The sequence below is a fragment of the Mus pahari genome, chromosome 4, assembly GCF_900095145.1.
Source record: "Mus pahari chromosome 4, PAHARI_EIJ_v1.1, whole genome shotgun sequence".
Lineage (NCBI taxonomy): Eukaryota > Metazoa > Chordata > Mammalia > Rodentia > Muridae > Mus > Mus pahari.
Genome location: NC_034593.1, coordinates 19,000,287 through 19,013,249, shown reverse-complemented (window position 1 = coordinate 19,013,249; position 12,963 = coordinate 19,000,287). Strand labels below are relative to the sequence as shown.

The following is a 12,963-nucleotide window of genomic DNA, read 5'->3' as shown; positions in this document are numbered from 1 at the left end:
TTTTTCCACTGGATGGTTTTAGCTCCCTTGTCAAAGATCAAGTGACCATAGGTGTGTGGGTTCATTTCTGGGTCTTCAATTCTATTTCATTTATCTACCTGTCTGTCGCTGTACCAGTACCATGTTGTTTGGGTTTTTAGAAGTTAGCTTCTCCAGTTCTTTATATAATTTGTATATTAGAGATGTGGGGTTATTGAACAATTTTTTCCCAATCTGTGGATTGCCGATTTGTCCTATTGACTATGTCATTAGTCTTATATAAGCTTTCCAGTTTCATGAATTTCTATTTATTAATTGTTGATCTTAGAGCCTGAGTCAATAGATTTCTGTTTAGGACACCACCACCATCACTACTGCACCTCTTTCCTACTTCCTCTTCAATTAAATTCAGGATTATCTGCTTTTATGTTGAGGTCCTTCATCCACTTAAGATTGGTCTTCATACAATGTGATAAACATGGGTCTATTTTCAATTTTCTACATAGAGACCACCAGTTATATGAGTTATACCACTTATTGAAGATGCTTTCTTTTTTTTTTTCCAGTATACATTTTTGTCTTCTTTGTCGAAGATCAAGTGTCCATAGATGTGTGGGTTTATTTCTGAATCTTCAGTTATATTCCATTGATTGACCTGTCTGTATCTGTACCAATAACATGCAGTTTTTGTCACTATAGCTCTGTAGTACAGTTTTAGGCCAGGGATAATCATTCCCTCAGAAGTTCTTTTGTTGTTAAGAATTTTTTTCACTGTCCTAGGTTTTGTTTTGTTTTGTTTTTTTTTTTCCATATGAAATTGAGAATTGCTCTTTCTATGCCAGTGAAAAAATATTTTGGAGTCTTGAAGGGGATTGTGTTGAACGTGTAGATTACTTTTGGAAGGATGGCCATTTTTACTATGTTAATACTACCAATCCATGAGCGTGGGAGAGTTTTCTATCTTCTGAGGTCTTCTTTGAATTGGTTTTTTAGGGATTTCAAGCTCTTGTCATACAGATCTTTTACTTGCTAAGTAAGAGTTACTCCAATACATTTTATACTATTTGTGGCTCTTTGTGGTGTTGTTTCCCTAATTTCTTTCTTAGACTGTTTATTATTTTTGTAAAGAAAGGCTACTGATTTGTTTAATTTTATACCCAGACACTTTGCTGAAGTTGTTTATCAGATTTTTGCTAAGTTAAGATTTGAAAGCACAACATACTCAAACTCATGGGACACAATGAAAGCAGTGCTAAGAGGAAAACTCCTCCCCCAAAAGAAACTGGGCTCCAGCTGTCATCAAGCCAGATGAGAGATGGTAGCTGCATGATGTGGATGAGCTGCTCATGTTAGTAAGTCATTCTTGCTCAGCCTTTGGGCTCCTGTGGTGTGGCTGAGAGAATGGCATCCCCTGTGGAGTTGCTGGATAAATGCACACATGAGGAATTGGGAAATTCTGCTGAGAATTACCTCTCCAACTTAAGGTCTGGGGACCTTGAAAATCCAGAGTGCTTTTCTAGTCTCGATATTACAATTCCAGTGAGCATGTCAAATGTGAGCTTTGTACCTCTCTGTGGCAGCAATCAGAGCCAGAAATTTCTTGATCTCTTTGCACCTGAGGATCCCCTTAAAGCTGTGGCACTTTATGTTGTTGGTCAATGGTAGGGCACTGATGATATTATAAGGGAGTGAAGCAGGTGATCAATCTCGGAGAAAGTGGTTCTGTATATTCTCAATCTAGAAAGCAGGAAATGGAGAGAAATGAGATCCCACTCCTGTGTCATAGCAGTGTTGACTATGCTAAGATTCTGTGGAAGAAAGGAGAGGCCATTGGGTTTTATTCAGTTAAGCCTACAGGAAGCTTATGTGCCTCATTTCTTACTCAGAATTACCAACTGCCAGTTCTTGATACAATGCTTATAAGGAAGAAATATAGAGGAAAGGATATGGGGCTTCAAATGCTGGAATGTTTTATTGATGCCTTTAAAGAAGATGCACTTGCCTTATGGTATCTGCTGTCTTCTCTCATGTACACACCTTCTAAACAATACTTTGAAAAGTATCCAGGAGATCATAAACTTCTTTGGGAAGTTGAAGGTGTGGGTCACTGGCATCAACGAATACCAGTCACCCCAGAATTAAAGAGAGAGCCTATTAAAGTTACATACATTAATCAACATGAAGTCAGAAGACCTGTGTATGGATAGACATAGTCTTGTCTCTGTATAAGAATATGAACCTGGAATAAAAGACACTCAGTCTAGTGAACTGCAGATCCATTCCCTAAAACATGTCTTTGTTAGCACTTCTGAAGGTCCAGAAAAGACTCCTGTTTCCACTCATACTCAGAGCAGCCATCTAAAGTGACCAAAGATTAGAAAGCATTTTCAGGATTCTGAATTTAATAGTTCCTAAGCTGAAGATGAAATTTTGCCCAGACTTTACCTGTGGCTTCATAAACCAGTGAGAAACAGATGCTTTTCACTCACACTGTTTCATGTGTTGTTGCTTCTATACTGTGGGTATCTAGTCCTGAAGTCAGAGCTGCTGTATGTGGTCCAGCAGGTGTCCTCGTAAGGGTTTGGATCTAGCTTCTGCTACAAGATGACCTGTCAGGCTTCCCAGGACTGTCACCATCTGAACAGGGTTATAAAACTCACCCATGGCATCTTCCATTGTGCAAATACAGAGTATTCTAGTCACTGTGTTATCTAAAAAATTCATTATTGTCACCTTTGAATCTGATAGAATTAGTTTTACTAAAGCTGAAGCTTAACATCTGTCTTTCTAAAACATTCAGATACTTTATAATTAATCCACTTTACCTAGGCTACTGGATATCATTTTTAAGTTAGTAATAATGATATTAATACAATCAGTTCTTCCAGAGACTTGGCTATTAACAGAATCAACAGAACTCTTGGTAAACATGTCACCTTCAGATCAGACTCATTCCTGCAATCCCAGACATGGGAGGCTGAGGTTTCTGAGAGTCTGAGGCTACTTTGTCCTATATGGCAAATTCCTTTTGAAAAAGGTGAAATAACAAGTTTCTTTGAATTTATTTTTCAGTTTTTGAAGAGGATTTCATATGGTTGGAAAGTTGTTAAATGACAATTTCCTTCTGCCTATACCTTCTGAGGGCTCGGATTATAGGCTTGCACCATTATACCTAGCTTATACAGCACAAGGGGAAGGAGCCCAGGGCTTTGTGTGTACTTTACAAGTTCTCTACTGAGCCATCTCCACACCCCTTTATTGGCATCTGATAGAAACCAAGATTATATATTTTATAATAAAATTGGACTTTTTTCCTAATCACCATTCAATTATTTAGTTAAGTTATGGCTTTGTCATTTTAGATAACAAATTATTTACTAAAAAATGCATTAGTTATTTAAATAATTTTAGATTGAGACAATTACATGGTACATTGTAATAAAATATTTATATTAAAGATAAATATAAGTAAAATGTGTGAAGTGAATAAAACGTTTAGACAACTATTAAAAAAGAAAGAAAGAACTGGAGAGAACAGCTTAACAGAACATCGGGAAAATCTAGAACAAAAAGAAGCAAATATACCTGAGAGGAAGTAATCAAACTCAGGGCTGAAATCAACCAAGTAGAAACAAAAAGAACTATACAAAGAATCAACAGAATCAGACTCTTTGAGAAAATCAACAAGATAGATAAACCATTAGCCAGACTAACCAGATGGCTAGTCAGTATCCAAACTAAAAAAGAAAAAAAATCAGAAATGAAAAGGGAGTTACAACAACAGAAACTGGGGAAATTCAAAAAATTCATCTGATCCTACTACAAAAGCCTATACTCAACAAAACTGGAAAACCTGGATGAAATGGACAATTTTCTAGACAAATACCAAATAACAAAGTTAAATCAAGATGAGATAAATAACCTAAAACAGTCCCATAATATTCCATAGAAGCAGTCTGTCGCGACCGGCCTTGACCAGCAAGAAGGACGCGACACCCGAGATCCTTCTCAACAGCACTTTATTCAGGAACGCCTTTCATGATGCTACGGGGAACACTAATGGACTAGCAAGGCCACCCTGCATACTGGAGCGTTTACTGCCCAGGTGCTCTGTGTGTTACTGTTGCCACAAGATAGGCTAAAACAAGAATCACTTCAATAACATAAGGCTGGGCAAAGAGGACTTGTGCTGAGTCATTATTATTATCAGATGGGCAGTGGAAGCCAGCGCCATCCTATAATGGCAAATGCTATGGCTCCCAACAGCAGTCATTAAAATCTCCCAACCAAAAAAAGCCCAGGACCAGATAGATTTAGTGCAGAATTCTATCAGAACTTCAAAGAAGACCTAATACCAATAGTATTCAAACTATTCCACAAAATAGAAACAGAAGAAACACTTCCCAATTCATTCCAGGATTCCACAGTTATGCTACATAGTCTCCCTTGGAGATGGAAGGGTTTCTGTCTAATCAGGAACTTGTCACAATTTCCTTTCATAGAGGACTTCATAAGAGACTTTTTTCGACTTCTATCATGTTTAATGTTGCTAATAGGTTTTTAAAACTGAAAAAAAGTTTATGCTAAAAAAAAATTACAAGATGTGTTCTGTTCTGCCTTCCATAGATGAAGAACTATGGAGTGTTAGCCTTCATTGGCTCTGTATGCTTCTGTTTGTTCTGATGCTGTGAGCACTATGCTGTCATTTTTTTTATGGCTCAGAATTTCTTGCACATAGAATGGCTTTCCTTCATTATAAAGAGTATCTAGCAAGTCCTATGAAGGCTCTGGGCCCAAGTGTAGGGGAATGCCAAGGCCAGGAAGCAGGTGTGGATGGATTGGTGAGCAGGGGGAAGGAGTAGGGGATGGGGCTTTTTGGAGGGGAAACGAGGGAAGGTGACACCATTTAAAATTTAAATAAAGTAAATATCTAATAAAAATAATAAATGTAACACTTCCTTAAAAAGAGTATCTAATAATAATAAAAAAAGATTTGAAGATTACTCTTAGAATAGAAAAGAGAATATGAGAACTTGAAGAGAAGCACCAAGACCAAGACAGATATCAGAGAGAAATGTCTACAGCTTCTGAATTGCAAAGAACTTTGCTGATCACTTATTATTCTCATGACTTTAAAGCATCAACATAATCAGTACTTTGTCTCTCAGAATAAAATACATTTGCTTAGTTTGGAATGGATTTATTTTTATTGATTTTTTTCATCACCATTGAACTCTGTACTTTGCAGCAGAATAATCAACTTTTAGTTTGCTATTGGATTTGGAGGAGAAAATAGATTTAAAAATTTCCCTCATAGTTTATTATAGTTCAATATAAACACTATGCATATATGTGTGTATGTATTAAGTGACTGTATATGTTCTTGTATACATATACCTATATGACATATACAAATCTGTATATATAAATTTGAACAGGTAATCATGCATAAATATGTACATACTTGTATATATCTTAAAATGTATATACAAGTAATAAAAATAAAAATAGCAAGAATGAACAAGAACAAGCTCCCACATGCTGACAGGCATAAGGCTTCTCTGAACCTGATGCTTTATGTGCTCATAAAGCCACAGGAGGGCAAAGAATGTGTAGCTTAGCTTCAAAGACTATTTATTCACAGCTGTTGAACAGTAGCAATAGCTTTTGTTTTAAATGTACCTCATCTGCATTTGGGAATTGAAAAACAATTTTCAAATTCTATGATAAAAATTACCCAAAATTTCCTGTCTTTTGAGTTAGTAAAGAGATTCACCAAAAACCACATTTTAAATCCCACACCCTCCCCAATTTTCTTTCTGATTGAGAGAAGGATGCAACTATGTTATTTCTTTTGTTGCTATCAAAATGTAAATGTTCTTGCATATTCTGTGCTAAAAATCACAAAGTTCTTTATCTTAAATATTGCATTTATAACTTTACAATTATGAAATATTTAATGATATTGTAAGATTATCTCACAGACTCCCTGACACTTGTATAATTTAGGCTGAGGACAGATTCTGCTCCAGGAGGTCTTGATCTTTGCATAACAGTCAGTTCACTGAATGGCATTCCTTTGCAGATACTGGACTAATGTGTCTGCCAGAATATTCACTGAGTGAGGAATAAATGTCAAGTGACATGTACCAACATGCCTATTTCAAGAATCCATTAACATCTTTCCTCTCAGCTTTCATCTACAATTCCAAAGTGTCCAACCCAGAGGCACATGCCCTTTAATTTTTCATGAATTAAGTATTAGGATTTAAGAAATAAGGTTTCAGATAAGAAAAATTCCATTAATTGAAGAAGTCACTGACAATACAGGGATTTGATTTTCAATTCGAACACTTAGATCTTGTGAAACCGATTCCCAGGTATCTCTAAAATATGGTTATTAACCAAAATAGGCATGTATTTAGTTATTTTGTAGTTTAAGTTATTTAAGAATAGATATGCTCATTTTGTACAAAACACAGTCTAGTATGATTAGTAAATGAAAAATGTAGTAGTTATTCAATTAATTCAGATATCAGAACCAGAGTATCCAAAGGTTTTATTATATAAAATTTATGAGTTACTGTGAAGATTCCACCTGAAACAGAAAAACAAACAAATGCTAACTTTTATCTTAATTTTGTTGATTTGGGTAACATAATCAATTACTGATAAACCTTCATGCATGTTTAAGAAGATGAGCTGACAGAGAAGCAGGGTTTGTATGGAAAAGTCTATTAAATACTGATCACTTTTCCTTTGGGTAATCAAACACTACCCAGTTCACCTAATATATGTAACCTTAGTTCATGGCCTTATCCATTGGAAATCAAGGTGAAGTCACATCCTATTGAGCAGGGTAAACAGCCATCCTTTGTAAATTTGACACAGGCTTAATGTTCAGATATTTGAAAGTGCAGTTTAACCTAAACCTTTGCCAACAATCCTTTCCTTTCAGATGTTGGACCTTACTCTGCATATCATCCAGAGAATTAGAACTCTAGACTTATAGTTGTATAAATCACATGGATTATACTCTTTCTTGAGACTTTCTGGTTTCCATTTCCTCACAGAGGCATAAGAAATGGGCACTTGCAAAGCAATCTAAAAGAATCTTTCATTAGCGTCTTCTCTTCTCCAGCTCTCTTTCCATTTGTCTCTATAAACATAATCCAGTGATACTTCATGTATTCTTACTCCTTTTGAGTCTTTAAAAACCATTCAGGGTCATTTTTATGTGAATCATTATTTTCTGCATATTTAATGTTACCATTTTAACAGTGTAAATGTAGCAGGCAACTGTAGGAATTGGGGAATATGTAGATGTCATGATATAGTTAAGGTTCAGAGTAGAAAAAACTATAGAGATATATAAAGCACCTAGAATTCAGTGTCTAGATCATTTAAGCAAGGTTTTTGATGCTTTGTGTGTCTGTATGTGTTGTACATGTGTATTCATGTGTGTGAGTATATATGCATATGGAGGCTCAAAGTTCATGTCTACAATCATCCTTCCTTCATCTCTATTCCATATTATTTGATCAAGTATAGACTCAGTAAAACACAGAACTTGCAGATATTGTTTGTCTAGCAAGTCAGCTTGCTCTAGAGATCCCCTGTCCTGTCACTTTAGGGTGGAATCACAGTCAGGCTACCTTGACCAGCCTGGATTTACATTACACTTGGAGATCTGCACACAGATGCTCAAGCTTTCATAGGAAGAGTTTAATACTGAGGCATCTCCCCCGCCCACTATTCAGTTTGAAAAGTGTTTCAATATACATTAAATTTAATCATCTCTGCTAGAATATCATACAGTACTTACATTGAGCATATGGCAGAAAAGTACTATGCATTAGAAGAGCAATATAAAGGGTGATGCCAGATGCCATAAAGAACACTGTTGAAATATACTTTCCTTACTTTCCATCAATGCAGAGTACTATGAGCTGCTCTTTTAAGAGGCTTTTCATAGTTTTGATGCAGAACTTCCTTCTAGTATAAAGATACTCTTTTTTAGGTATAGAATCTTGTCCCACAGTGAGATAATTTGTTCAGATACATTGTCCCTACATTAGAAGAGAGGTGTGCTGCTTAATTTTTATCAACTTGACATAAGTTAGAACCATTTTAGAATGAACAATAATTGAAAAAAAATGTACTAACCAGACTGACACATAGGCAATCTTTGGTGTATTGTCTTGATTGATGATGGATGTGGGAGGTTCCAGCTCACTGTGGGGAGTTTTACTCCTGGGCTTGTGGTCATATGTGCAATATGAAAGCAGGCTGAGCAAGCTATGAGGAACAATGAAGTAAGCAATATTCTTCCATAGCCTCTGATTCAGTTTCTTTTTCCAGATTGTTTTGGTTATTTTTCTATTATTTTTGGCAAAACACCATGTCAAAATAAACTTACATTAAAAAGCATTTCATTGGGCTAATGGTTTCAAAGTGTTAGAGTCCATGCTGGAAGAAAAAGGCATGTCTGCAGGGAAAGTGTGTGTGTGTGTGTGTGTGTGTGTGTGTGTGTGTGTGTGTGTGAGAGAGAGAGAGAGAGAGAGAGAGAGAGAGAGAGAGAGAGAAAACATTGGAAATAGCATGAGTCTTTTAAAACTGTAAAATGGCCAACAGTGGCACACCTCATTCAAAAGACTGTACCTAATAATACTACTGAAACAACTCCACCAATTGGGGGAAAAGTATTTAAGCATGTGAGCCTATAGCAGTTACAGCCATTCTCATTCAATCTATCACAAAGTTTCTGTCCTGTCTTCTTTGGATGATGTACTACTATAAACTATAAAAATATATAAACCTCTTCCCAAAATTGCTCCTGGCAATACTGTTTTACCACATCCATACATGTCTAAGAAAGCAGTTATATGACTTAGGCTCAAATACTCTCAGGACTTAAAATCTAAAAAGTAAAAAGCAAATATCTATGTGTGTGTGATAGTATCATTAATCATCAGTTTGCCAGACTCTAGAATTCTTCTGGAGCCAAATTTTTGCTTATGTATATGAGGGAATTTCTAGGAAATCCAAATGAGTTGAGAAGATAAATCCTAAATGTGTCCTCAATTTCATGGGTTGGTGTTGTATTAGTTATTATCCTGAATGAAAGACACACACACACACACACACACACACACATACACACATATACACAGAGTTTTTATAGCTAATATTACTTAAGCAGCACAACAGCTGGGCAGCTGGTTAGCCTCTATGCAGCTAGAATCTCCTCCCACTGATAACTTTCAATTGTACTTTACTAATTTCTGTGTTCCATCTTGGCTGCCCTTAGTCAGTTGTCTCGGCTCCAGTGGATGAAATGCTCTTGGCCACAGATAAGATCCTTTTTCATCCCTCAATTTATTGAGTCCAGGCAATTCTTCATGTGCATCATCACTATGCAATCTAGTCTAGAAACTACTTCATAGAATTTGCAGAGGCTTCTTACCTAGAGGGTTCTAGATCCTGTTAAGTTTGCAATCAATATAACCCATTACAGTGGGTGACAGATCTTATATATGGGATGGAAATGGAAGTAAATAAGAAAGAAACACAGTGGTTTAAATATTAACTTTCAGGTTGTCTACCCAGTGGAAAGTAAGATGGAAAAAACTGCTGCTGTAAAAATGAGAGTAAAAACACTTGACAGAGGAGAGTGCTCAACAGCACAAGTTTCCCATCCAACTATGGAGTTCTAAGAATTATGAAAACCTTTGTCTAACTTCTATATCCTCACTTGGATTCATAGAAGATTTATTTTTGTGCATAGACACATTTTTATCTCTTTGTTGACAACCAGCAACTCTGTGATCGAAGGGAATCTTCTTTAAAAGATTTCAAAGCACATTTAAAGACATACTTTGAGCCAGAAAGCCACTTGAAACAGGACTTAGTCTGTTTTATTGAAAAAAACCTTGGTTATTACTGCCCATACCACAATTGTTTTCCTAGCATAATATACACAGGAAAATTTTAATATATTTCCTGGTCTACCTTAGCAAGATTATCCATTCTTATAGACTTTGATAATTTTCTTAGGTGAGACTATGTATGACAAAATACTATGTAATGGAAGAACTTAAAAATAATAATTTCTCTGAATTTTAAAGCTTAGATGACAGAACACTTCTGTCTCATCACAGAAGGTTTCCAGTTGTGATCCATTTATATTGTACCAATGGCTACCTTCTTCCTGGGACCTTGGCATTGTGCAAAGACGATGGAACGGTTGTTTTTCCTAGTGTATGGGTATTCATCTCTCCACGGGAGCTCCACTCCTGCATATTCATCTGCAAGCCATTACTTCCTCATATCATCACATCACAGAAGTTAGGACATTCATTCCATTATGATGTTATAGTAAGTTTCTTGTTTGAAGCAAATCCCTACTCTATAAACAGACTTTAAGAATCAACAGAGATAACAAAGATTTTCGTGCACACTTCTAGGTAAGGTTCTTGATTTTTTTAGACAATCCTCTAAATTTAGTATTACTAAACTATAGGTGTCATTGTGCTCTGTTATATTATTATGATAGAATAGGAAATGAATTTCTGTATCAACTATACCATCTTATTCTTCACACGGAAGATAACCACTATAAAATATATCAATAACCTATCAAAAATCACCCTAAGATTTATTATGTTAAAATAAGAGATATTTACTTTATTTATAATTTTTTGGTACAAATATGTAGGGTGGACCCAGCTGTGTGATGCTTACAAGCCAGGCTGGGCTGCGCATAGCTCATTGTATATATGCATCCAATATTCTTCCTGTCCAGTTGTCTAAAGCTAACTCCTCACAGGCCTCAGATGCCCATTTCTTTTGTGATCAACTATTCTCATCTTAAGCAGACTAAACAATACTGATTGCATGTCAGCTTGGAAGTGAGAAAAACAGCCTACAGGAATGGTAAGACCTGGGCTTGCTGTATATGACACATTGCATTTGTCAAAACAAATATTGAGAGCAGATCAGCCTCTCTCTCTCTCTCTCTCTCTCTCTCTCTCTCTCTCTCTCTCTCTCTCTCTCTCTCTCTCTCTCTCTCTCTCTCTCTCTCTCTCTCTCCTCAACATCTAAAGGTATGTAGGGCTCCCAGGAGATCTGTGTAGCCATGGCAACAGGTAAGATGGCTGCCCAAAGAATTCCCCTTCCCCCAAGGTGACCCAGATGTAGAACTCCTCCCTCCATGTACAAATGCCATTTTTCCTCCAGTCAGCACCTCCTTGAAGACAGATCAGGATGTCTTCCCCTCTCTCTCATTACTGAATGGTCTTCAGACCTCTCAAGAGATCTGCTGCAGCCAGGCCAGCATTCTATAGAGCACCCAGGAGATCTGCTGCAGCCAGAGCAACAGTCAGCAAGTCAGAAGATCCTGTACATATATCATGCAGACCCTAAGAAAACACAAATGCCAGCCCAGCTACTTTACCCAGCAAAACTCTAAATCATCATACCTGGAAAAAAAAAACCAAAACATTCCAAGACGAAACCAAATTGACATAATATATAGATGTACTAATCCACCCCTAAAGATGATTCTAGAAGCAATACTCCAATATGAGAAGTGTATCTACACCAAAAACAAAACAAGAAATTAATCATCTTACAACAAGCTCAAAAGGAGAGCATCACACACACACATAATTCCACATCCAAGAAGAAACATTACATGAACTAAGAATTATAAATCACTAATATCTTTTTGCATCAACAGACTCTATTCCCCTGTTTAAAAAAAAAAAAAAAAAGCAGACACTAACAGATTTGGTATACTTGCAGGATTCAGCATTTTGCTGCATTCAAGAAACACACATATACAGACACTACTTCACAGTAAAAGGCTGGAAGAAAGTCTTTCAAGTTAATGGTTCCAAGAAACAAGTGGGAGTTGCCATTCTAATATCCAATAAAATAGACTTTCAACCAAAAGTTATCAAAGGAGACAGGGAAGAACACTTCATATTCATCAAACAAAAAATCCAACAAGATGAAATCTCAATTCTGAAATCTGTGCCCCAAATGTAAGGGCACACACATTCATAAAAGATACCCTACTAAAGTGCAAAACACATATTGAACCTCACACAATAATACTGGGAGACTTCAACATTCAACTCTCAACAATGCACTGCCCACTGAAACAGACACTAAACAGAGACACATTTAAGCTAATAGAAGTTATGAACCAAATGGATTTAACAGATATATACAGAACATTTCACCCTAAAACAAAAGAATATACCTTCTCATCACCTCATGGTACCTTCTCCAAAGTTATTCATATAATTCATTACAAAACAATCCTCAACAGATACAAGAAACAAAAATAACCCCATGCATCCTATGAGATCACCATGGACTAAGGCTAAGCGTCAATAACAACAAAAACAACAGAAAGTCCACATACCCATTGAAACTGAATAATTCTCTCCTCAGTGATAACTTGGTCAGGGAAGAAATTAAGAAATAAATAAAAGACTTTCTAGAATTCAGTGAAAATTAAAACACAGCATACCCAAACTTATGAGACACAATGAAAACAGTGCTAAGGGGAAAGTTCATAACACTAAGTGCCCTCATTAAAAAAACAAACAAAAACAAAACAAAACAAAACAAAACAAAAACTGCAGAGATCCTACACTAGCAAATTTATAGTCCACCTGAAAGCCATAGAACAAAAAGAAGCAGACAAACCCAAGAGGACCAGATGGTAGGAAATAATCAAAATCTGGACTGAAATCAACCATTAGAAACAAAGAGAATCATACAACGAATCAATAAAACAAAGAGCTAGTACTTTGAGAAAACCCAACAAAATAGATAAACACTTAGCTGAACTTCTTAAAGAGCACAGACACAGTGTCCAATTAACAAAATCAAAAATGAAAATGGAGACATGACAACAGAAACTGAATAAATTTTTAAAAATGCATCAGATCTTTCTATAAATGCCTTTAC

At 36.1% G+C, this 12,963-nt stretch overlaps 1 protein-coding gene and 1 pseudogene across 1 annotated transcript in view; both read left to right on the top strand.

Annotated features, from left to right (window-relative positions):
• Positions 1-12,963, top strand: part of Naaladl2 (N-acetylated alpha-linked acidic dipeptidase like 2) — a 686,844-nt gene that overhangs the window by 657,447 nt on the left and 16,434 nt on the right. The gene's annotated exons all lie outside the window — the stretch shown is intronic.
• On the top strand, positions 1,378-2,556 carry LOC110320117 (annotated as a pseudogene).